At 38.7% G+C, this 25,519-nt stretch overlaps 1 protein-coding gene across 2 annotated transcripts in view; it reads left to right on the forward strand.

Annotated features, from left to right (window-relative positions):
• ROR2 (receptor tyrosine kinase like orphan receptor 2) overlaps window positions 1-24,948 on the forward strand; it is a 187,476-nt gene extending 162,528 nt beyond the window's left edge. The window contains exons 10-12 of one of the 2 annotated variants that reach the window (XR_008463748.1): window positions 31-139; window positions 23,991-24,075; window positions 24,760-24,948. The gene's annotated coding sequence lies outside the window, so the exon portion shown is untranslated. Of the gene's footprint in view, window positions 1-30; window positions 4,124-23,990; window positions 24,076-24,759 lie in introns of those variants that run through there. The other variant, XR_008463747.1, reaches the window with a different exon arrangement.
• The last annotated feature ends 571 nt before the right edge of the window (window positions 24,949-25,519 follow it).

The raw sequence follows: 25,519 nt of genomic DNA on the forward strand, positions 1-25,519 counted from the left end.
GTAGTAACTTCTTGCTCTGCAACTCCCCAGGCTACTCCCTGCCCCATGATGTCTGCTGCAAAGACCCAGCCAGAGTCAGGATCTCCTTTCCTCAAGATTTGGAAGCAAGGCCAAGGACAACCCAGGAAGGGATGTGACGGTATGTGGATGGGACAAGGTGGTAAGGTGGGAATAAGGGAGGAAGGGTTGGGGTTGGGGCCCAGCAAAGCCAGCACAATGCTGCTCACTAGGGCATGCAAAGTTACTTCTTCCCGCCAGGGCTAGCAAAGCTGGAGTTTGTCCTGGTGGCATAACAACTTCTCTACACAAGAAATATAGGTCTGGATGACCAAAAGAAGGCAAGATGTTTTTGAGAAGGGTATGGGATGTTTCAAAAGTTTTCTCTTGCCACTTGCTACTTGCCTACTCTGCTTCAGCCAATATGATCTTCCTAAGAAGACAGGGACTGACCTTGGGAAAAGTGGATAGAGCATTGTTAGTGTTCACAGCAGCCCACTGATATGCAGGAGGCTGTGACTGAGAGAGACTGCCTCTTCCCTGTCTCCAGTAATTTATGACACTGGACCTGGTGCATGCCCTCCCCTCACCCATCCCAACTGGTTTAGCGGTCCTCTCTCAAGTCTAGCTCTCTGATATGGTGCAGGTCTCTGACCTTGTCTCAGACTGTTGTGAAGAAAGAGCTGTTGGAGAAAGAGGTGGAAGGAGACCTGGTGGCATCAGCCCCTTCTCTTATGTGCAGCCTATGCCTGCTGAGCACGAAAATGCTCCTGGGATTCACCTCAGGGCAGGACAAAGGACCTCTGTGCTGAACGGATCCCTCCCAGGGCTGGAGATTAGCCCAGCATCAGCAAATCGGAAGGTCTGCACTGCCCGTATTCATGAGTCCTCGTGAGAAAGAAGTGAGGACGGAGAAGCTGAAACATGAGGCAGGAGGGCTTTGGGTATAGCACAGTCATAAGTGCCAAGATAAAGTCCTGATCCATGACAGGACTTTGTTAGGGTTCATGTGTCCCAGAGCATAAAGAATCAAAGGTCTATAGGATCCCACAGCACCTTGGTCAACTGGGCATCTGCCTGTGCCTGAAAACAAGTGTGGTCCCTGTTTGCAAAAGCATATGGGGGCAGATGGGGAATGGATTTAAAATCACAGGGCAGGGAAGACTGGGGATGATTTGTAGTCTGAGTGTGGAAACTGAGTAACCATAGGTATGCCCACCATGTTACTGCAGCCTGGCAAGAACACTAATCTGAATCCTGTTCTGATATTACCCGAGATCTGGGTTATTGTGGGGAGTTTTCAACTGTTTTACCCATAGGTAACTATAGGGAAGACAAAACTATAAACAGTGCAGTATAAACACCTGTGTAAGAACAGAGGGTTCACCCTCCGTGCAAACTGATAAGTACAAATAGACCTTACTATTACAAGCTTAGATGGGCAGCTTCAGTCCTTCATTTTCATCTAAATGTCACTACTCTTAGTTTCATCTAATGGTTTCCCTAAAGTCTGATCCAGAAGGACATGCTAGCTGTGGATATATGAACCCTTTGTTTTCTGTATCTGCCTTAGCTACGAACATTATAGTAAGTCAAAGGGAAATTACTTCACAGTAATAGTACCTAAAAATTTTAGTAGAGATATTAATTTGAATTTGTTTCTCACTTATTATCTAAGGAGTTCATTAGATTTCACTTGCTTCTGTGTTCAGAGAAATCATCTCACATCAGCCATGTGGGAATGAAGGGAAGAGGTCCGACGCTTTCTGGGAGAGAGGTCAGGAACACTTGTATTGGAGCACTCTCAAAAGATGTCAGATGCAAGGATGAAACACCTAGCTACAAGCACAGTTGTACCTTCAAATAAAGCCATGTTTTACTGGTTTTAAGTCATACTTTAACCCTGCATAGACAGCAACTCTCTGTTTCTAGTCAGGCAAACTCTACCACAAGCTGTTCTCAAAAACAACATTTCAGTTACCCAAAATATGAAGAAAAAAATCCACTAGTAAAGCCATCCTCTATTTGAGAAAAGGGATTAAATTCGTATTATAAGGAAAAATGTATGTTACTGTTCTATAAATAAATCTATGAAATATTAGTGGAATGGCAGGAATCAACTTTTGAGGATTTTTGCAGACACTGGGAAAGGGGTATTAGAAGATTAGAAGAGTAGTAGCATAGAGCTTGAACAATGACATGGCTCAGTGAATAAGGTTTAGTTCTGTCTTATTAGAAAACTGAATCTTGTTCTCATTTTTTCAAAAGTGATCTTGTGTAATCTTTCCATTTTGCCTAGCTTGCAGATATGACAAGTTTTTGGCTTCTTCAATCAGCAATATGAGGTCTGAGCAATCTAGGGACCATCGAGCAAGACTAAATGTGCTCAGTTGGCAAGATAAACGAAGTCCATGATATTCTGGTCAGGCAGATGTTTCTCTAGACCAGAACATACTGTGATAAATGCAGGAGAGTTGGTTTGGCAGGGTTTCCTTTCCAGAAAAATGCTGTAAAAACATTTTGCACCTAATATTCCTGTCTTGCCCTATCTTTGATGTTGAAGAGTTGTAGTGTCTGGACTCTATAGACACTGCTCCTCCTTGACAGATACACGGTGGGGACTCCTAACGCTGGGTTCCCACTGCAGCAGGCTGGGCCCCTGGCTTACTTTGTGGCCTCAAACAGAAGGCAACTCCTGTGTATGCATATGTGTATGCATGCATGGTTTTGGAAGACCTGGAATATCCTGGAATATAAGGCAATAGCTCTGTGTTCAGGGTCAAATGAAATGTGTGAATGTGTACTCACATACACACGTATGTACACACGCATGCATACAGATAAAAAACAGCAAGAGGCAATGCATATTCAGATAATTACAGTTCACTGGGAGGTGGTTTTCCCTTTTCCCTCTCTGTGACATGCTCCAGGGCTGTGTGAGGTCTTTTGAAACCAAACCCAGTTCCTCCTAGTGCAAAGTGAAGTCCTTCCCTGGCACTGCTTCCAGTCTGTCACAGTACTTGGGGCAGTGGCAACAGAGGACTCAGGGGGCGAGCCTGGCACAAGGTATCCCCTAGCAGCACCCATGGTGTGCTGCCCCTGGGTAGGACTTGCAGAAGGGTTTGTCACTGTCACAGTTAAGCTCCCGGTCTGCCTCCGACAGCCACACTGAGCGTCTCAGTGCTCTCCCTGACCCAGGACCTGTCCAGTTGCTTTAAATGAAAAAACAGGGCTTTAAATGAAAAAACAGGGCTCTAAATCTTAGCTGAATACTGCAAGATTGCACAAGCAGGGGGAAGTAATATAACTGAGGTTATGGCAGGAGCTGGAAATAGTATGGGGTTCACAGGGCTGTAAATCTCCGGGAGAGTCGGAATTTAAAATAACACAATACTGAGGGAACACAGAATCCGATGAAGCTACTTCTCATTTCTATTGATCTGAAAGAGGAACTCTACTTTATCTCAATTGCAGTGTACCTGATGGTTTAACTGTCCTTTTTAAGACCTGCATCTAAAACTGGAAATAACTCATCTGTTCAGTAGGTTCTTTGTTAACTCTAAAAGTGGTGGAATTAGTGGGAAAAAATTAGATTAAAATTACCTCATTCATTTAACTGAATGTTTGTTTCCCTACACCAAGTAATAAATAATCATCACAGAGATTTAAAGGCAGTGCTTTTGTTGCCACGTATTTTATATTTGTTACTGAATAAGATATTTTTTGTAGGAGCCACCCTCCACATAGACTTTTTGAAAGTTTCTTTTCAAACTACTAAAGTAGTCACTGGGGATGCTGGGAGTTGTTGTAATTTTCATTCATAACAATCAGTTTTAACAATCTTATGAAGAACTCCAGCTCTAATTCTTAGTTTGCTTTAGAAGTAACTATTTGATATACACCACCATTAACAAATAACAGGAATTCCTTTCAGAATGACAAAAGATATTGCAATTAACAGATGGGATGGTGGGCAGGAAAACAGGTGGCAAACTAAAGAAGTAATTGACTACATAGGCACTGTCTCCAAGTCATTGAAAAACAGAAACACGTCAGGTGCATAGCATTAATTTAATTTAGATATAATATGATTTCAGTTGAGGCTGATTATTCCCAATTTAGTCTGAGGTTTTACAGCTACAGTATGGATCTTTGTCTTCCTCTATTGTTAATCCTATGAATAAGTTTTTTTCATAATTAGATGTGGTTTACCATTTAATTACTTTTATATCAGATTTAAATTAAATATATAACTGAGATGTAACTTGAATGTTGGGAGAAACATCTTGTAAAAGAGCTAATAGCTATGTGCTTTACATACCAAGATGGGCATGTTGTATTCCAGTTTTTTCCCACTGTCTTTTTTCCACAAAAAATGCTTGTATCATCAGCTTATCTTTCTGTTTCCAGCTTAGTGGTGATCACTTTGGTACCAATTACTGAGGAAGCATTTCAAATTTTACACTGTGAACACTGAGAGAACTGGGAATAAAGAATTTGTTTCTTTATGAAGCGAAGGTATTTCATGCTGCCTTTGCTTTCTGTGTTCCTTGTTCCTTTAACACATTCTTGCCCATGCCCTCTGTTAGGTATTTCTCAAAAGACAGCCACAGCATTCACTAGTACATTTCCTCTACTTGAAATACTGTTCTCTAAAGGCAGGCTAAAAGACACAGTTCATATATTCATAAAGAGGTATGTTTATGAGCGATCTCAGTCTTGACATGTTGAAAAGCATCCAGTGGTAAGAGTTTGAGGATTTTGTTTTTCACTAACTTGCAAACTCAGACATTCCCAATATGGAAGCAAGGTCTTTGGCTTTCAGCACAAGTTTGCTGCTGACTTTGCTGTGGCCTGCACTTTTGCATTCTGTAAAATGTGAGTACTGGCTTTTCATCAACATTTTGCAATGTCTTTGCTTATAATTAATGAGTATTTTTGTAATTCCTCTACTCATTCTTTTATCAAGTTATCTGATGTAAGCAGTTCAACTCAACAGTCTTCTGCTGTTGGTATCTGTAAGGCTGCATTTGTGGAAAGAGCTGCCCCCCCTTAAAAGAAGTGAATCCGCCCAAGCCAATGTGGAATTCACTTCCAAAACAGGTGGGGTTCTCTAAGCTCAGGCCTCCTTGTAGTTCTGGTACACCTGGCAAAAGCCACAGCAGGGAATGGTGCAAGTTTCCTGCCTCAATCTTAAGCCGGTCATTTTAGCTGACTCCACACTGGAGGTGCTAAGCCACTGATTAGTGCTGGAGGAGGTCAGGGGATTGGGATCTCTTATGAGGCAGGAGCCCTATGCTGAAAGCTGGTCCTGAACTGCTGATGGTGGTAGTCTTCTAAACTGCCCTAAGTAGACTCAAAACTAGAGGCCTAGTAAGGCCGAGTGTTTGTCCTAAATCTGTTTGTCTGAAAAATGGGGTTAACTCTGGACTGAGTGCCCACCTCTGCCACTGGCACCATGTGGGACCCATGTAAGTTATTTAGGCTTCTGTTGTTGTTTCTCCTGTAAACAACAAAATTGCTGGTGCTTTGTACAGGTATTGTGAGGGCAAATCATGAGGAACAAGAGAAGTCATACTGCAGACAAGTTTACCAGCCTGATAATAGATTACACTGCATGCACGAAGTGGCTCTTCAAGCACGAAAATATGGCACGAAAGCATTACAAAAAGGCATCTTCTGCTCCCCAGAAGATTGTTGTATCAACTGGGTGAAGGGTTCTTGGGCTTAAGTGCAGGCTTTCTAACTACAGACATACTGTGTGCAGATGAAAAACTTCTGTGGGGGACATTGGTCTGAAATGAGTAGGTGAATCTTATAATGACAAATGGTCTTGAGGCCTGAACCAAAGCCCATTGAAGTAATTGGGAAAAACTCTTCAGCTTCAAAGGGTGTTGGATTAAGGCCAGAAGAAACATTCATCTTGTTCTTTTAGATAAACACTCCCCAACTTGTAATCACAGTGTTATTAAAGCATGGTTTGAAAATCTCTTTTTTCTTTAATAGCTTCTATAACACAGAGTGAACATTGTATTCTTTTCTGAATAACTTTAAAAGCTTGAGATTCTTTCTTTCTTTTTTTTTTTTTTTTTAATGTGGCAGTGTGACATTATAACACCTTAAATTGTTCTGTGCATACCAAAAAGTATTCATGGTACATACTGTAATTTCTTGTAATCATTTTGTTCGCTAGCCTGTGCCCTTGGGAAAAATATTTGCCAAAATAACATGCATGAAAACCTCTTTCTTTTTTTTTTCCTTTGTGGCTTTGCTTGGAAATCAGCGTACATATTTGCAATAATCTGCTTTTAATAAGTGTGAGTTAATATACGTATTTTGTTCATGTATTTTTAACCCTGCTAACACATGAGGGGCTTTTAGGGTAGGGGGGGTTGGACAGTTGCGATATTGCTGCTTTGGAAAGGGTCCACCTCCAGCCTGAGGTGCAGATCTGACAGAGCGTGCCTGAGCAAGAGAGAGAGTGGGATCAGAGCAAGATTTTGCTCTGCCCCATGGCAGCATTTATTGAAAACCGCCAACATCACAGTAGGAGTCTGAGGGTCAAGAAGTCTGGGGGCAAGGCTGGAGCCACATCCCAGCTGAGTGTCCCCTGGACAGCCTGGTGCCTTCCCTGCTTGTCCCCAGCTCTGGGGTCTTTCTTCCCTTCTTCCAAGAGGTTGTTACCTGGGGTCTGTCCCAGGGCACTGAGCACGTCAAGGCTCCTGTGGCAACTCCACGGGGCTCTAGGAAAGGTGGTGCTGGCTGCTAACAGCTGCTCAGGGCCACAGTGAGACGTTGTGGGGTGTGGGGGCTGTACCCCATCTTGAAGGCTGGTGGGATTTCACCTGGCCCTCTCCAGAAAAAGCACCAACAAGAAGGCGGCACTTGTCTTCATCTTGTCAGGGATATGCTCTGTCAGCAAGTTAATGAAAGTTAATGGCTTTCAGGCCGAGTTGTTAGCGCTTCCTCTCTCCAGGACCGAAGTGCAGCCCTGCAGGCCTCCTCCCACTGAGTCCAGCACTTGTGCTTCTGGCCGGCCCCTGAAAACAGGGACATGCACCATAGTGATGGGAGAAGAAGATTTTTGGAGTCCCAGAAGGCATTTTGGGTAAGTTCAGTCCAGGTTTTAGATTAATTGTTTTTGTATAAAAATCCATTTACATGTTCTCTATGTGGGTTTAACACACCAGGTTTAGTACAGTAGTCCTTAATGTAGCAATTTGGTAATAATGTAACTTCCACATTTATCTACTTGCTTTGTTTTCACTTACAATTTTTCCAGCACTGTTATGGGTGTGTTTTCTTGTGTACATACTTTCACCTAATATTTCTCCCTGAGTGATTTTTCTCTGAATACTGTGTTGTAAGTGAAGTTTTTTTATTTCTGCTAAACATTGCAATGTCAGAGAATCATAGAATCACAGAATGGTTCGGGTTGGAAGGGACCTTAAAGATCATCTAGTTCCAAACCCCCTGCCATGGGCAGGGACACCTCCCACTAGACCAGGCTGCTCAAAGCCCCATCCAGCCTGGCCTTGAACACTTCCAGGGATGGGGCATCCACAGCTTCTCTGGGAAACTTGTTCCAGTGCCTCACCACCCCCATGGTAAAGAATTTCTTCCTAATATCGAATCTAAATCTCCCCTCTTTCAGTTTAAAACCATTACCGCTTGACCTATCACTCCACTCCCTGATGAAGAGTCCCTCCCTATCTTTCCTGTAGGCTCCCTTTAGGTGCTGGAAGGCTACTATAAGGTCTCCCCGGAGCCTTCTCTTCTCCAGGCTGAACAACCCCAACTCTCTCAGCCTGTCCTCATAGCACAGGTGCTCCAGCCCTCTGATCATCTTCATGGCCCTCCACTGGACCCATTCCAACAGGTCCTTGTCCTTCTTGTGCTGAGGACTCCAGAGCTGCACGCAGTACTCCAGTGTACTCCAGAATCACCTCCCTCAACCTGCTGGCCATACTTCTTTTGATGCAGCCCAGGATGCAGTTGGCTTTCATGTCATGTCAACATAATGAAGGTATGATATTTTCCTAAGAAAGCCCTTAGTTTGCATTTTTCTGAGGAAATGCTAGACCTGATTCTTCAACAGTTTTTCACGGAAATTCCATTAAAGCTGAAATAATTTTAAACTTGACCTTGAAGTGAATTGAACATACTTTAAATTCTTAATTGTTTAGATTCCTGCTGTATACACATGCATGTGTATACCTTTGTATTCTCACATAGGCTGAACAGACTATTGAATGAATACATATTTGCAAAACTGGCCAATATTTCCCAATGTTTTAGAGCTGTATTAAATGAACTGAACCTCCTTCTCACATACCACAATCAAATAAATGCTGTTTTGGCAAACGGTGCACTTTAAGCACCTTTTAAAAGGGATTTTAAAAATAACGCTTTTTTAAATTTTATTTTAAAATAGAGCAATATCCCAGGAAAAGGTTCAAGGAAAAAAGAGTGAGAAATTAGCCCCACTGTTTCACAGATGGAATCCAGTGAGCTGCTGGCAAAGAATTTCTTGTGTTTTGGGAAGCAGGGTGACATTTCACATGGCATTATAAATTTTCATAAAAGAAGGAAATTGTAAATTATCAACTTGGTCTCTTGCTTTTGTGTGTCATAACTTCTCTGTCCAGCATAGTTTTCTGCACTTATGTTGATTAGAACGTACAAATTCACCCAGCTCATTTCAGAATCAACCTCAGGAATATTTTTCTTTTTTATTACATTGTTTTGCTTGTGCCATGGTCCAATCCCCACAAGAACTCCCAGCCCCATTTGAAAGAGCAAGTGAGATGCAGCAGTGAACCGAGCTGATAAACACTGCCAGACCTGTGCTGGTTTTGCTGAAGTCAGGGAGAGATGCTGTATCACCAGTTCTCTGGAGAGAATCTTGCTTGTTACAAGGTTTGGCATTGATCTAGATATAATTTAAAAATCTTCTTTTTGAAAACTTACTTTCCTTTAGAATAGAACATAGAAGAGAGAAACTAGGTTGATTCACTTGATTGCAATTCAAGTTCCAGCAAGCGGTGAAAATCAAATAAAAATGTCAGTGTAAAACCGGCTTGCTCCTGGTCTCTGACCTTGCTCTCTTCTTTGTCTTGACTTTCACTTATCACAGTAAAATAAAAAAAAATTTAAAAAAAAGGATTTGAACAGCAGTACTTCAAAATATATCTTTTCTAAGGGATCACAGCTGTTAAGACATCTTACATTTCAGGCCTATAGATGTCCAGGTTGTATAACGGTCTTGTTAGGTAACAGAAATGAGATTTTCAGTTAATGCTAAACAGGAGAAAAGTTGGCATATCAGAAATAAAATAATGCCAAAAGTTGTGATAGAAGACACTTTCAAGAGAGTGGGGATTTCTATTTAATGAGTTAACCTTACTGTACCACCAAACCCACGTGTAGGTCTCAGTTTACAAGAAAAAGGATATGGAAGAAGAAGATTCCTTTTTATGTTTGATGTTTTTGGCTATTCTTTTGCTATTCTTTTCCATATAAGCCCAGATCTGGTAAGACTTGTAAGCCTATATTTAACATAAGGCACATAAATGATTCTTGAGGCTATTGTGACTAATGCTGAACATAGACCTCAAAAATGAGAGCTGTAATCAAAGAGTACAATGTCCCGAGAGTCATGTTTAAGAAAATAATTTTCTCCATTACCTTGGTGGATTACTGAATATGTATTACTGAATATTGATGCCAGTGCAGAAACTATGACTTCTTAAAGGAAATGGCAGCGCTGTCTTGGACTTCCTTGCTTATCATGCCATAGGTAGCCTCATGGACCATTGGTCACATAAGCATACTTGGGGAAAGAGATGTGCAGTTAGAGACAACGACAGCCTCTTTAACAACATTTTGTTTTTCTTCTGGAATCACTGGAGGATGTGAACAAGATGCATTTCAACAATAAATGTAGCTTTGACCTGTGATTCCTAGGTGGAGATGGTAGATATTTTGCCTATAAAATGAAGTGCATGTGTGTGTGTGTCTTATTAAATTAATTAAATAATTACTTCTGAAATGTGGAGATGCGGCTCAGGGGGCAAGGGAAAAGTTTCACTGAAACTATTTTCCATGGAAATACAGAGATAATTTGAATATTTTCGTATGTCTGCAATAGGTAGATTTTTGAAAGTGTACTTGAAAAAGGACAGCATTAAGTAACTGTATAAACAATGAAAATGTGATTATAGACATTATATAGACACAGAAAGACTTCTAAGAAATACACCAGCTCTTTTCACAAGTGTGACATGGCACAAGAGAGATACATAATGAGAAGTTTCATTGAGGTGCTTTTGAAATTCAGCTTGCACATGTACTTTCATATCCTTGAGAACTGATAAACTTGTGCTGTGATAAAACTCGTGATAAAGCCCCTAATACAATTGTGCATCAGCATGCCTTGATTTACCAGTAGGCCCTCAATAAATTTTCTAATAGGTCAAACTTTGTGCATATTTCTCAGAAACATGAGTCTATTACCAGTAACCCTGAAAGCAGGCACTGTTGTTAAAAAGAACAAACCCAAATATTTATATTTATCTTAATCTTAAAAAAAGGCCACTGGAAACCTCTAGGTTTAATAAAATTAAGGACACTGAATGAGGCAGATGCCTTTTGGAATATCCCAAGGAGTTGTGATAGTCAGACAGATTTGCCCATATGCTTCATTTCACACTTTCTCAAAGGTTTTTATTGATTTGGTTACAGTGTTGTATGAGCATAGCATTGCCAATAGCAGAGTATTAAGATGTGTTAGCCATCATGGCACTGTAGCTATGAGCTAATTTGGAATCCTTTGTTATGCAACAAAATATCTTGTGTTGACAACCTTATCTAAAACTAGGTAACTGAGTTGGTCATTTACTGCCTAGTTCATCTCCTGTAAAATGAAGCTCTGTACATTTATTTGAGCAGTAATTTTGATTTACCAAGACACTGGTCTTCCAAGGTTCCACCTTTGTACTTTGTATCTCATGCTAGTGACAGTGCTCCTGTTATTGCAGATGGCGCTTTGGTATATATTTGCCCTTATTGCTACTCCCATAAATTTCAATTGCAGCTATGCACGTATTTTGTAATCCGTATTGCACTTGATGTTTCTTCTACAGTTTGTTTTGTACCTTCAGCAGATTTACTTATAAGGCACTATTTTTACCATTTACTTCTGTTTAAGTAAAGAATTTGTGTTTTGGCATCTTGATGATACATTGTTTCTTTAGTGACGAAAGACCATTCTTTAAGCAGTTTCGGTGCAGATGGCAAGTATAACTAGAAAACAATGAAAACATAACGCAAAGGCATATACAGAGAAAGAAAATAGCTATGTCCCTATTCAGCTTATATCTGTAGTTTTTATTATTTATTGTAGTGCACTTACAGCATTATCACATTCACTTGTACATCTTGGTTTAGATCTGTCTTGTTGCTGAAATACTGTGGAATAAGTGGAATATGCCACTCCTTCTTATGTATTCACTTCCTTTTTAGTTTTAGGAAAGGTCACTCATAACTCCATGTTACTGAACTACATTTACATCAGAGATAAATGTGTGATGCTCCATTTTCCCAACAAAATAATCAAAAACTACATAATGACGTTAGGGACACTTAACTGTTGCACAGAAATGTTTCCCTTCAGGATTATCATGGACAGAAACAGTAAAGGTGTGGTGCTTGTCAGCTTGCAGAGGCTCAGGCTTTAATAAGTACCTATGTTTATATACTATATCAACTCAATCTTCCAAATAAATAGATATTGACTCATCACTGTTTACTGCAAGTATAAGTATTTTTCACGCCTACATTCACAAAGCTTTTATTTTTGCCATTTTTCATGACTGGGTCTTGCATTTAAAAGAGATAATTCTCTAGGGAAGGACAAATGTAGGAACTTAACAAATTTTCTTTCCTTTTAGGCTCCATTAAGTCAGTGTTTTCCTTCCCTCCCCCCTCTCTCCTTTGAAAATGCAAGTAAACATTTATTTTGCAGCAAAATAAAGGCAGTCCCTCTACCACATTTTTTTTTTTCCTTCTTTTTTTCTTTCTGGTGTGTAGGGTCAAGGGCAGCTATGTTACCTTTCTGGGGTTTTGGTCTGGGGTTGTAAAATACTTTCTTGCTCTCAGTTCTTGACCATAAAATGTCTGCTCATGTGTAGCAAATAAGTGCACAGAAGAATAAAATCCCCTCTGCCCCAAACATTTTTACAATGAGGACACATTAGTGAATCAACTCCAACAAGGAAAGCTCATTGGGTTTGTTACAGGAAGTCTTTGTCAATAATTCTAAGACTTCCCTGAAATTTCAAAAAACAGCTGGATTAAAATTTTTTAAACTCTTTGCTAAATCCTTTTTGAAATCTGAGAATTAGCTTGTATATTAAGTTTAAATCTAGTTAGTATGGCTCTAGGTAATTTTTATTTTGCCTTCTCTTTTCTGTTTCTTCAGTAGATGTGCAGAAAATAGCATTCCCTTCAACATGGCTAACCTTAGCAAACCTTTTTACTAATAAAACACTGAAGCTTCATGTAAAAAGTGCTCTAATACTGTATTTTCAATTGCAGCTTTAAATCTGCATATTGTATATCTGTTTCTTTATAATAATTCTGAAGAGGTGAGTGATGTCTAAAATTTAAGTTGTTTTGGTTTCCAATATTTCACTGTAGTATTTCATTCTCAGCACTTTTTTCTGGTTTTGACAAATTTTTGAAAAATTTACAAATTTAACTGTTCAGACTTGTATTTTCCATTCTTATTTTGTGTTGTAAACAAGTAGCAGGTACTAGAAAAAGTGGACGAGTAGAGCAGAGACAAGTTCCTAAACTAATCATAACAGTGGTCTCCCTAGATTAATGTAGGCCACTGTGATAAATACATGGTACCTCTAAATGGTTGAGCATTTAGCAGAAAGACTAACCCAAGAAACCTTCTACTAGAGTTTAAACCCTCTGTGCTTTGTTTTGAAATAATTTAAAACTTGATTTGAACACCAGTCTAAATAGTTACGTTTTCTTAATTTGTAGTTTTCTGTTTCATTAGAAATATTCTGCATGGCTGCCTCAGCTGAATAGGTTGGATATTCAACCTGATGCCTTTGGTTACTGTTATTGCACTAAAGACTTGCAAATATCTATATGTTTATAGAAAATTAGCAGCTTCCATATTAGTTCAGAGCTAGCTTGTTTCTTTTCTCTTCTCATACCAAAGGACTGGACCAAACTGTGGTTACAAAATGCAGCTTCCAATATGTACTTCATATTTTATCTGACAGTGTCGCTTTTAATTTTGGTGGTGGTTTTTTTTGTTGGTTTTTTTTTCCCCAAGAAGTGTAGTTTAATGACTGTTTTGAAGTAAGTTTAATATTTGTGTTTTGTGTGTTTGGTGGTGTTCTTTTCAATATGGAGATGTTGTGGGTTTATGTAGAAAGTGTAATGCAACATTTGTTTGCTTTCTTTTGTGCATTACTGTTTTTTCTTGTTCTTAAACACAATTAGTGAAAGTTCATTTGTGGTATAAGACTGTAGGTTACTGCTCAGATTTGTAACCCTCTTTTGAATTTTTTAATAACATGAAGCTGAAACCAATGCATAAGTGTAAAATTTCACAGGGTTTACAAATTGGTATGTTCTTACTAAGTATAAGCTTGGGTTTTATGTAACTCTGGTATAGGAGTTACACACAATTTCAATACCAACCTAGTGTTTTCTCATTTTAGTTAAGTCTGAAATGCATTTGCTGTTTAAATGAAACATTGAGAATCCTGCTTTGATGCGTTAATTTCTTCCAGTGCATCCTTTCGAGTGTCATGTAAAGATGATGATTTATAATGAAGTTCATTTAATGTGCTTCATTTCTTAGTAGTCTCAGAGCACTTTATAGTTGGAGAATTATACTTCAAATTAATTTAAAAATTAAATAGTAAAGTAGTGACAATCATCTGCTATTCATCAAGTGTAAAAAGCTCTCATCTAAGAAATCATTTATAACTGTCTGAGAAAGAATCACCAAAACACTTTGTAAATATGCATTACTGTTGTGCCATTGCATAGACTTACATTAACAAGAACTGTTAACATTGAAGCTGACACCAGTTTTGCTGCAACAGATAAGGGCATTGTGGCCGACGTCCATGGGGGCGCAGCTGGTCATACCCTCTGCTTTACACACACAACTTAGATACAAAGGACCAAAGTGAGTTGTGGAACCTTGTAGAAGGACTAGAGAAACTAAAGTCACTGCCATGTCCTCTCTGAGCCAAGGGTTGACACTGTGCACACCACTGCTGCTTTATGTAAAAGGAGACTAAATAGGAGAAACAGAACATGTCAAGAATCAATGTACTGAAAAGAAAATGCCTGACAGCAAGTAAGAGGGTAGAGAAGAAAAGTTAATCATTAGCTATACAGTGAAATGTGAATACGCAAAACTGGCAGGTTTTCCAATGGTAAAATTAAGTTTGTACTACCTTCCACTCCTGTTAACCTTGCAGAGCCAACACAGCTGAGAGGGCACACCACCTCTCCTCCTCTTCTTCTCTATCAACAAGACAGTTTGGCAATTTCCACTTAGGTCTGTACGCGCGTTCCCTCTGACGGCATTGGGGTTACACAGCTATTACTAATGACACAATCAGAAAACTGTGATTCTTATTACATGTTATTAACCATCTAATTTGTCACGCAGGATCATTATTACTGCTGATTATGTACTTCAATTCCTTGAATATGGATCCATTAACACAGTTACCAAATTGTCCTATGACTTGGCCTGAACTCAGAAATCTTTATTGTATTCTCTATGCTTAGGGTACTTAGATTTAATTTTTAATGGGGAGCAGGAGCTACAGCATTGCCAGGTCACACAGATACTATCTGGCAGAATTCTGAAGCACTGCACCCGGAGGCAGGAAATGGTATCAGTACTTCATTCTTCAAAGACAACCTGGAAAACAAGATTCAACAGAACTTCTAAGTCTCAAAAACGAGATAAAAGTTCATTTCCCTCAATTTTATTTGTTCAAATCTTGTAATTTTCAGTGGATAGTGTTCTTGCGTGCTTAAGTCTAGCAACACAAGAAGCTCCAGATGTTCAGTTGTCTTACCCAATCTATAAGGTGTCCAAATCCACACGGTCGAGAGCATGGACCTGGGCTCTGGAAGTGATGCTGAAGCGGAAGAGGATCCTCAGCATGTACAGGCAAGGTAGGAAAGTTACTTGAGAAGATAGCAGGGGTAAAATTTTGACATCAGTTTATACTATCATAATTTAATCCTAAGTGGAAGATTTTTACCAGAAAACAATGCTATTTGCAGCAGTATAGAGCAGCAGCAAAAAACAAATGGGAAACTGCATTTACACGAATTCTTGTTACAAAAGAAAGTACGTTACACGTTCTGAAAGGAAGAGAGCATACTTGTTTGTACTTTGTCAGCACTTAGATTTTATAGTCTCCTTAATTTCTTTATGACTGAAATGTGACTTCAGTTCTGCTCCTATTAAAAAATGTCAACAATAAACAGCCACAACTGGTCCAGTTTTGGTAATGATATGAAAGACGGTACTGGAGCAAATCTTTATGTAGGCTTATGTTATGAAGAACAGTATATAAACTGTGTCCCACATTAAGAAGAAAAACATTTGTGTCAGAGTAAAACTGGCTCATGGCAGCTCTCACATCAGCGTGGACTAGGCCTGTATGGAGAGATCGTAATTCGACACCTTGTTATTTGCAACCCTGCTATTGAAGTTGCAAGGCTGCTAGAAACTAGGGCACGCAGCAAAGGTGGTGAGAATAGCCGGCCAGGAGCGTAAGCCAGTTTCCTACTGCACAGCGTGCTTGAGACTGGGGTAATACAGGGACTGGGGCTGCATCTTGTTTCTTTTCTGGATCCACTCACAGCAGTGGATTAAGAAAAGTGGCCAAGAAGAAGGACAGGCAATGACTCTATGCCACTGATTTAGGGCTCAGAGCTGTAGCAAAAAGCTGTGTGGAGCTATAGTTTTTCTACAAACAGTAGATGCTTCTGTGTTTCTTCGTATTGTGATTGACCCACATGTGATGAGATCTTGACACAGCCAAAAGAGTAACCGCTCTCCTCCACAAGCACCGACTTTCCTCTAGCAGGTTCAGCATGCTTTATAGCCCCATGGCAGCAACAATGAAGCAGGAAGGGCATTTAGTACGTCAGAAGAATTTAAAATAGTAGAATTTGAAGGCTGATGCAGCAATATGTTAGCACAGTAGCTTGCCACGTCAAGTGGCTTTTATTTAAATAATTGCTCAATTTGTTGGTCTTGACATTGTCCATGGAGGACTCTTGACCGATTGGAATATGTCATGCAGTAGTGTAAGAGAGCACCATCTGCTCCAGAAAGATGCAGAAATACAGCAAAACAGCATGCAGTTCCTCCACTGAGAGATAGGGAGGAGAGAGCAGGATGTAGCACTCCCTGAAATGTGTACCGGATTAGACTGCACCCAGGCAATTCTAGTTCATTTTGCAATGAGTAAATGGTGCTGAGCTCTGCTGTCATCTTGTTTGGTTTTATTCATATGCTAAAGCATTATCAAAGGATAACCATAAATAAAATGAAATAATCAAACCCTCACACATGTAGTTTCAAAGTGGAATATAGAAATTAACTTTATTGACTCACATTAATGCTAAAAGAGCTGCATGGTCAAATCCTCAAGCATTACTGTTATTCCACCACAATCTTGCTGGGTTTTTGCAGAGTTTATCATCATGTTCTTCTGCAAATGTACTTTAGCAAGTGTGTATAGATTAAAGATATGGGATTTAGATAAGTGTTCAGGTTTCCTACAGATGGAATATCATATGGCTGGAGGGGAGAGGACAGAAAGAAGATTTAGCTTGTGTTTCAAATTCTGATGGACTGCAAGTAGACTTAGAACACCAAGATGACCTAAACCCCTGGCAAAATAGTACTGTATAGTCTTCTTCTGAGCTCGGTGGGAGGTAACACAGTCCTGTTTAAGTTTCCATTGCAAAAGCTGTTTTCAGACTTTTTTGGTGCTTTCCCATTTTCCAATTATACTTAATCAACATTATATTGGATAATGGAAAAAGTTAAATCTGATCTTTCATCATTTTGGTAATGTGTTCTTTTTTTAATTATTGTCATTGGTTTGGGATTTCAATTTGCATTTTAATAAGTTTAATCAAGCAATCAGTGAATATTTATTGTTAGAAGAATTAGTTTGCAATTTTCAAAATTACTGAAAAAAAATCTATTCCAACCAGTAGTCCAGGTGAGAATAAGTACTTCTGTTGTGCAATGAATTTTAAAAGAAGCATATTATCTTTCCATATAAAGCTGAACATAAAGGAAGATCTAAATATTGTTTGTAGCAAGGAAGATAAATCAGAGCTTTATGATGGAGACTGCACAATCACAAGGCATACAGAAAGGTACGCCACTGAGTTTAAGTTGACTGATCAAAAATATTTGACTGTAAGATGTTAACAAACCAGGTTACTACTTTATAGGCAAAAGATTTTTTTTGTGTAGGAAGCAAAGCTGGCTTGAACCACATTACTGACATTTCCGCTTATACATAACTATGTGAAATAGTTTGAGATTGTCTTGCAATTAATAATTTTTCCACGAGATGGCACAAGAAATCAATCATTCTCTTCCCATACAGCAGTGTTATTTTCTGTATTTTGAGTCTGATAGACAGGTATGCCCTAATAGCCTACTAAGCAATTACAATATAATGTTCCCAGCTGAGGGTTTCAAGTTTGTTATTGTACATTAATAACTGAGAGTTAAGCATGTGGCAAGGGGAGTACTTCTTCTTACTTGTTGACTAGGGGACATAGAACAGTATAACTGTAGCTGATTTTTTTTAACTAATATTTATAAATATTCATGGAAGTCACATGAATTAAAGTACAAAGGCATCTATTACACCATGAGGGACTTGGTGCTACAATGGGCACGTAATGCTCAACTGGGAAACAACACCTAAAAAACCCTCTCAAACCAATCCCTCTTCATGTGGCTAAGATACTGAAGTTTATAATAAATCCCTGGTGAATTCCATTGAAACATTAAACATAATAAGCTTATGAAAAAATAAAAGGAAAAGGATAGGCAGTGGCGTTTCAATCCGAATTTTTTGCAAGTTCCACTAAAAGATACCTGCATAACTCAATACCATGAAATGTCACAGTCTATCCTGTCAATCAGGAATTTTTTTAAGAAATAATAGAGAATTTGATAAAAGTACAGTTTACAACAGGTAAACATGTAAGCATGGCCTAAAGGGCATCCATGAGAGATACAAGTGCATATCGATCAAGTTTTCTCCAATCTTTCTGAAGTGAAGTAGCCAGTCTGAGTCTTGTCTTTAGCAGCCATCAGTACCTGGCACATTAGTGTCCACCTCTGCATTTTCCAGATTGTGAAAGGACTTTCTTCTCTTACAGAAAATATTTTTATGGCATATTTTTATTGCAACTATTCTTCCTATTTAAAATGGCCACAATGTCGACAGAGGAATCAACCTTCCTTTTGTCTCATCTATGCCTAGGTGAGATCCAGTAGTGAGTTATTTCCTTCTTTCCAATTCCTGCTGGTAATGCTGGTTTGATTTCAGAGCTTGAATGCGACACGAGACCTTAAGATGTTGCTCACAGTTTGTGATTTAGAGTTCTTGTGTTTTATGGTGGTTTGTTTAGTTCCACGCCAGAGCAACTGTAGCAAGACTGGGCAATGGCATGACAGAGGCTTTTATCAGTTTGCTTTGCAGGGCTACGTGTAGTACAAGCACAAGGACATAAATGGGGTGGCTGGAATAAGAATTTTTGGTTTTGCAGAAGCCAGATATTCCAGTTCTAAAATTGTTTTGCATACTGAGCCATCTAAGTGTCCTTGACGCCACTGATACTACTGATAGAGGTTTTTACAGAAATAAGTCAGCTCATAGCAAAAGTGTGTCTGTCTCTCTAGGAATTAATTTTGTCATGGCTTACGTTTGACCACTATGATGTCATATGGGGCAGTGGATGTCATATTGTGAGGTGGATGAGTATGTTATAACGACTTAGAGTCCTGAAGTGCCATAATTCATTTATTGTCTTTTTTTTTTTTTTACATGAAAAAATTTAGGTTACATGCTTCAGTGAGACATATTACCACGTGCATTATTACAAATATGCTCAATTATGCTAGTTTTAGGTAAATTGCCTGTCTAAAGAGGATTACTGAGAAAGTGAATGCAGGACATGCCTGAACCAAAGCAAATGCAGTGAAGTGTTTCAGTTTATTGAAAACTCTAGATCTTTCATATTCCTGAATTACAGTACATTAATTACAAAGTCATTAGAGAGGTTTTGCTTTATTATAAAAACTGAAATTCCTTGAATTCTTTGAGCATAGTCCTTTTGTTATGATAAATATACAATAAAGAAAATTTCAGCCCTGGGCAAAAAGCCAAGGCAAAATCTTTTTTCCACTAGTATGGGACTCAGTGCTTCATTCTGATTTAAATGATAGTTGGGGTGAACTTCATTCTCAATGAAGTGTTATAATGTTGTAGTACTTTGGACTGGGGTGCCTTACCCCGCCTCCTGAGATCTTAAAAAACTTTACAAATAGTCCTTGGGATCAGGAAGTGAAGTGACAGTGGTCACAATAAATGGAGATGGATTAATTTGTCTTGCTATAAATGAAAACAACACCCTCTGTGTGCCTTCCCACAATATTTATTTTCTCCTCTTGTGAAGGTGATGACTTGAAAAAAACAAATTTTTTTTTAGCCATGCTTTACAAAGTCATAGTTAAACCACTTTATCATAGAGTATGCTGTCTTGCTCTATCTTTCAGTATTGTGAAGGCTTCCATTTCTAAACCCAATTTATAACCTTTTTTATTGGATTTTTATATCCCATTTAATAGATAAAATTTATTACAAACTACAGCGACTGATACAGTTTTCTAGCACTTCAGAGCTTCTAGATATCCAGATAATATAGTCTTAGTGAACCATAGCTCTCCTCAGAGTATACCAACTGTGTTTAAAATATGGATTACCTAAGTGAGTGGTAAAGTACAACTCAGTCTCACCCCAAATCTCACTCTTCCCCCAAACTGGTTTTTGCTATGCTACCTCAGTTCATTTAGAGTTTCCTGCCTCCTAGCATCTCTCTCCTTTAGTAAAGAAGGTATATTCCTGCCCCTCAGACCCTTCCCGCTACATTCATTACACCGAGACCTGGTTTCCTCCAGCCACTGTCTCCTGGCACTTTTCATTTGAAGACTTAGGGGTTGTTTGGTTTTCCTCTCTTTTTTTACTTTAATAGGTAGTCACTGTGGTGGCTGAGCTTTGTTGCATTAATGCTGAACTCTAGCTGTAAATGGTTTACAAGATGGTGTGGTTAAGACAGAGATGTGAGATACTTTAATGACGAAGATTGGGTGAGGTTTATGGAAGGATTTTACCACTTTCTGAATATTTTTCTTCACTAGAACCTGACCAAATTTTGCCCAAATCCTTCCTTCCCCACAGATTTTGCCTTTTTTGACAATAATGATATAAAAACCTGACACTTTCTTTGTTTGTTGTGACTGATTTTTTTTAAATTTTTTTTTCTTCATTAAAGAGAAAGAAGCAATAGAGAGGAATGAATTTCGGGGAAATAATGTGAACTGAAAGCAGCAGGTTTTGCATAGTGAGGGTAGGAGCTCTAATTCTGAGGCAAAAAGCAAGAAAGGGGAACTTAGAATGAGACCGAGCAAGCCTGCTGGAGTTGCAAGTTACACTTTCTGAGAATAACAATATCCTCAAATAAACTAGTTCAGTTTACAGTGACAGGGTTTGGGTTGTTTTGTGTGTGTGTGTGTGTGTGTGTGTGTGTGTGTAAGCCTACATTTATTTCTTCTCCTCTATGTTTTGAATGTGTAATCAAATACACCTTCTCAGTGTATTTCAGAGATAAGAGGTTTTTCTGGGAGCCACTTTCAGGAGCACAATAAAGCGCAAGAGTCCTTCAGAAGTCTCCAAACATTTGAAGACTTTAACTAAGCTTGAACCAGACTGTCTGGAATATGTCCATCACCAGTTAAAGCTGTAATGAAAGAGATTTGAAAAGATATGGCTGCTTTCTTTGTGTTTTCTGATGAAAATACTCCCCGGCTTTCATTTGTGCAGGAGTGTTTGGCCAGAGTCCTTAGGGGAAACTGAGCAGCCAAACCACATGCTAGTTTACTGAGATACTAGTAGGTGAATGAATAAATAATGGATAGATAAATAATTGAGTCTCAGATTTTTTTTCATGTTGTAAACAAAGATTGAAAGTAGTCATTGGGGAAATCTTATTCGTCTTATCTAGTACTCAGGATACATTCTATTAGAAGTATTTTCTTCTGAAGTGGCTATATGAATAAGCACATTCTAGCTGTATTCATTCCATCTGTATTTCACAGCTCCAGATCATACAAGCTGGGTGTTGTTTTGACTGGGTACAGAATATCTTGGGCTCAAGGTGGTTCTGGACAGAACCTGTCATCCAGTCTCTCTATCTGCCCTTATATAAGCGTTTACAAAAGTAAATTAGACCATAACATTCTACTGTGTTCCTATATGGATTCATATGAAAGCGGTTACACGTATTATATTACAAAGTCTGAGAGCAAACCTGGCAGAGAGGAAGCACTGGGTAGTAGTGCTCTCACTGGTGAGAATGTCCTTGGCAGGGCGGAGGGGAGCAAGGGTTTGGTCTCCACAGGCCTTTCCCCTCTGCAGCATGACAAAACTGAATTCCCCTGTGCTCTTTCATTTTCTGATAAAAAAGACAGCAATACTGAGACCTGCTCCACCCACGATCAAGTTCCTCCTCTGCCTGTTGTGACCCAGAGACTGACATCCGTCTCCCATGGCCCAGTGGGGAGCTCTAACTTAAAGCTATTCTGAATTGAATTTTTCTCCAGTTGCTCCAAGAAAAGTACCAACCAGTAGTTAAATATTCATGGCCTCTTTGTGTTAAATCATATTTAAGATGTGTTGGGCAAGTCACTTAACGCTTCTCATTTAGTTTTATCAGCTGGTAGAATAAAGATTAGATCTTTGGGAACAGCTCTGGTTGAGTCTTGGCCCATCCTATGAGAAAGGAACCTTAATTGTGGTGGTGGCAAATTGTGGGCTGACCTGATTTCTGCCCAGATGACTCTCTAACACACTCTGTCTTTAATCTCAGTGTAACGTCACAAGATGGAGGTAAACCCATAGCCTCAGGCATTGTGTGGGAAGAGGTTTTACAGGCACATTAGCCCATAATCTCTGGCACCCATGCCGCAGCCTTGGCATCCTGAGCACTGCCTGCGCTATAGCTGTTCTACTGCTCCCCAAGCCCTGCGGAGTCATGCAATGCCAGAGGAGGAGGGGACAAATAGTAATGCCTCTCCCTCACAGGCCCCGTCTATTGTATTTACACATGGTCTTCCCTTGGTGAGACATGGTACACTTCCATTTCCAGTCTGCAGGTTGCCTTTACAGGAAAGGGTCCAAGGGGAGAGTGAAGGTGGGAAATTAACTTGTATCTATGGTCTGTGTAGCCAGTAGACATTGTCGTAATTCCCTAGCCCTTTAATTAATGACAGGTCTTTTAATGGTAGCAAGAGAAAACCAACTCTTGAGTTTCGGAGTCTGTGCACTCTGCATTATTCTTTCTGCGCTGCAAGGACTGTGACTTCTATTTCTTAAACGACAATGTGGAAGTAAGAGTAAAAATGAAAATTTTCGAAGCAGTAAACCATAAACTACACTTGGTAGGAAGTGAATATATATGCATACTAATATACTGTACATACATATGTGTCTGTGTTGACAGGTGTGTGCATGTTTATCCGTATATGTACTTTTATAGTGTGTGTTTGAGGCAGATATTTGCACACCTAGAAACGTTGAGTCCTTTTCAGGCAAAGCATGCTGAAGCAGGACATTTCTCTCTTTAGCTAGAAAGAAAACAAAATTCCACTTTGGAACAGATTGGACTTCTTTTCTCTGTTCCCAGACATTGTTGTCTTTTCTGTGTAGTATTTGCTATTCCTATTTCCATCAAGTACTCTTCATCACTTCAGAAAGCAATTTGGAACAAGTTGGATGAAAGCCACCAAATAGAAACACGCTTTAATGAAAAAAGAACATTAAAAGTGTTGTAGATAGTTTCATCCTCTTAGAACAAAGTGCTTGTAACAATGTGTTTGGAAAACCTATTGGGCTTATGGCACTTACTTTCAGGAAAGAAAGACAACGTCTTTTGTGTTACTCACATTTATCTGCCAAGACTCTTTTATGAGAGATCACAAGAGACCTTTCTTTCAAGGCTGTAGATTATACAAACAGACTATTTTGTATAATCTTAGAGATGAACTATATGGGAGATCAAACTGCCGAGTGTCTCTGAAAATCAGGCCAATTTTGCTTAGGTACTTCACTTGCACTTTCTCACACAATCAAAACTTTCCCTTGAATCTTTTAAATATCTTGTAAGCAGTACTACAAATCTGAATCTGTCTCAGAATATTTTTTTCTGGAGTTTTTTCAGCTGCATATCTCAGGATATTTAGTCATTATTTTAGCATTTCGTGGGAACTCAAGCAGTAACAGCAAGTAACGTGTGGATTGTAGGACACTGCTGGTTTTACATCTGTCTTCTAAGAGAGTCAGGCTGTGCACACAAAGGATATAATGAGACGAGGTGAGTTTCAGCAACTGCCAAAAGCATTCCTTTCTACTTGTACTCTTCTCCCTTAGTATGCAGGTCACGTACAATGCATGGTGCAGAGTCATTGATGTAATTGCCAAGTTTCCAGCATCATGTTATGATTCATCTATAAAGAGTCAGTTATCGGAAAAACATACTAAATAACAGCCCTATTTTAGACCAGTCTAAGACACAGGAGATTCAACATCATTTTGTTGCACCTACAGAACAACAAATCTGCGTGGTCTGGCTTCTCTGAAAATTAGAATCTTCCTTTGCAGAAAGAAAAGAATCATCTCACAAGACTTTAAGGTAGTCCCAGGCATTTTTTCATCCAGGTAGATTGATTTACATTAACAAGGAAGCAAACTTAATAGAAATTATTTTATTGTTTTGTAATAGTAATTTTAGTTTCTTAAAGAACATTAATTTACTGTGAGAACCAAAACATTTGGATCATCAAATTAATAAACTTAGCATTCAGATTTATATGTAAGGCTAACAAAAAACCTGTAATATACCTGTGCATGTTTATTTAAGGAGTTTGCAACTTATTGTGTTAAAATTGGTCAATGCTGCAATTTTAACTTATTCGGTGATTATTCTTTTCTTTACAATTGATGTCAGCTTGCTTTTGAACAGAGCTGGAATTCAATTAAAATGAACACAAATGACATTTAAAAAGCATTTTTATTAACCAGTACACTATCATAAGCGTGTTGGATATGCAATCCATTTTCTAAAGTTAAAGTATGTTTTAGATACTAAATTAATGCATGTGGTCAAGCAAGAAAGCATTATCTACAGAAATAGAAATGAAAGGATCACCAAGTCTTTCTACTGCTGGTAAATCTCAGGTTCTTCGGCCCAGTTTCATAGGGACAGAAGAAGTTCTAGGTTTTGGTGTTGTTTTTTTAATATCTCATTCAGGCTATCCATGTGCATTAGACTGAATTAGTTGAATAACTAAAGAAAGTGTTTTCTCTGTATTGGCAGAAGAGTATCTCACCACTCCAGTCTGATTACAAGAGCTGCCTGGTTCCACAATTTGGTCTTTAAAGCTTTGGCAGCAAACAGGTATTGTTTTTTTCTTGAAAAAGGGAATTTAGATTGTGTTTTAATTTGCAATTCTCTGTGCACTCTCCTCACAATTCTGATATCCTCCTGATATTGTTTTGATTTCACAATATATAAAAGCTGCCTTTCCGAATGTAAACGTGGAAGAAATTGTGTTTGGTTTGGTGTAGACTTGAATGTAATTTGTATTAGATAAATTTTAAAGTTATTTCATATAATATGAATTTCATGCATGTTTGAATCCCAAAATTATAGAGACTTCAGGGTATCATGAAGTTGCATACATTTTTCGACAAGTGTAAGTACCTTCCCTAGGTGTACTTGTCATGTAGGCCAACTTTTAGGTAAATCAGTGAACCCTAAGTAAGATTTAGGCTTTTAAACAAGTAAATTCTAAGTATTTTTTGTATAAGTGTGGCCTTAGAAGTTTATCTTGGCAATATTCGGGATTTTATGAAGTAATCTCTATGTAATTTTACACAAACATCGCGTTTTGACTTTACCTAAAAGCAGAGATCTGCAGATAAAGAATGTGACAATTTTGTGTCTGGACAACAAAATAAAAATAATTCCTGCACAAATGAAATCCTCTCTTTGACAAGCAATTTAATTTCATTTCAAATTATAAAAGTTTTCTTTCAAGTTAAAAAAAAATGAATTATTACATTCACTTTAAAAA

The sequence above is a fragment of the Rissa tridactyla genome, chromosome Z, assembly GCF_028500815.1.
Source record: "Rissa tridactyla isolate bRisTri1 chromosome Z, bRisTri1.patW.cur.20221130, whole genome shotgun sequence".
NCBI classification, from domain to species: Eukaryota; Metazoa; Chordata; class Aves; order Charadriiformes; family Laridae; genus Rissa; species Rissa tridactyla.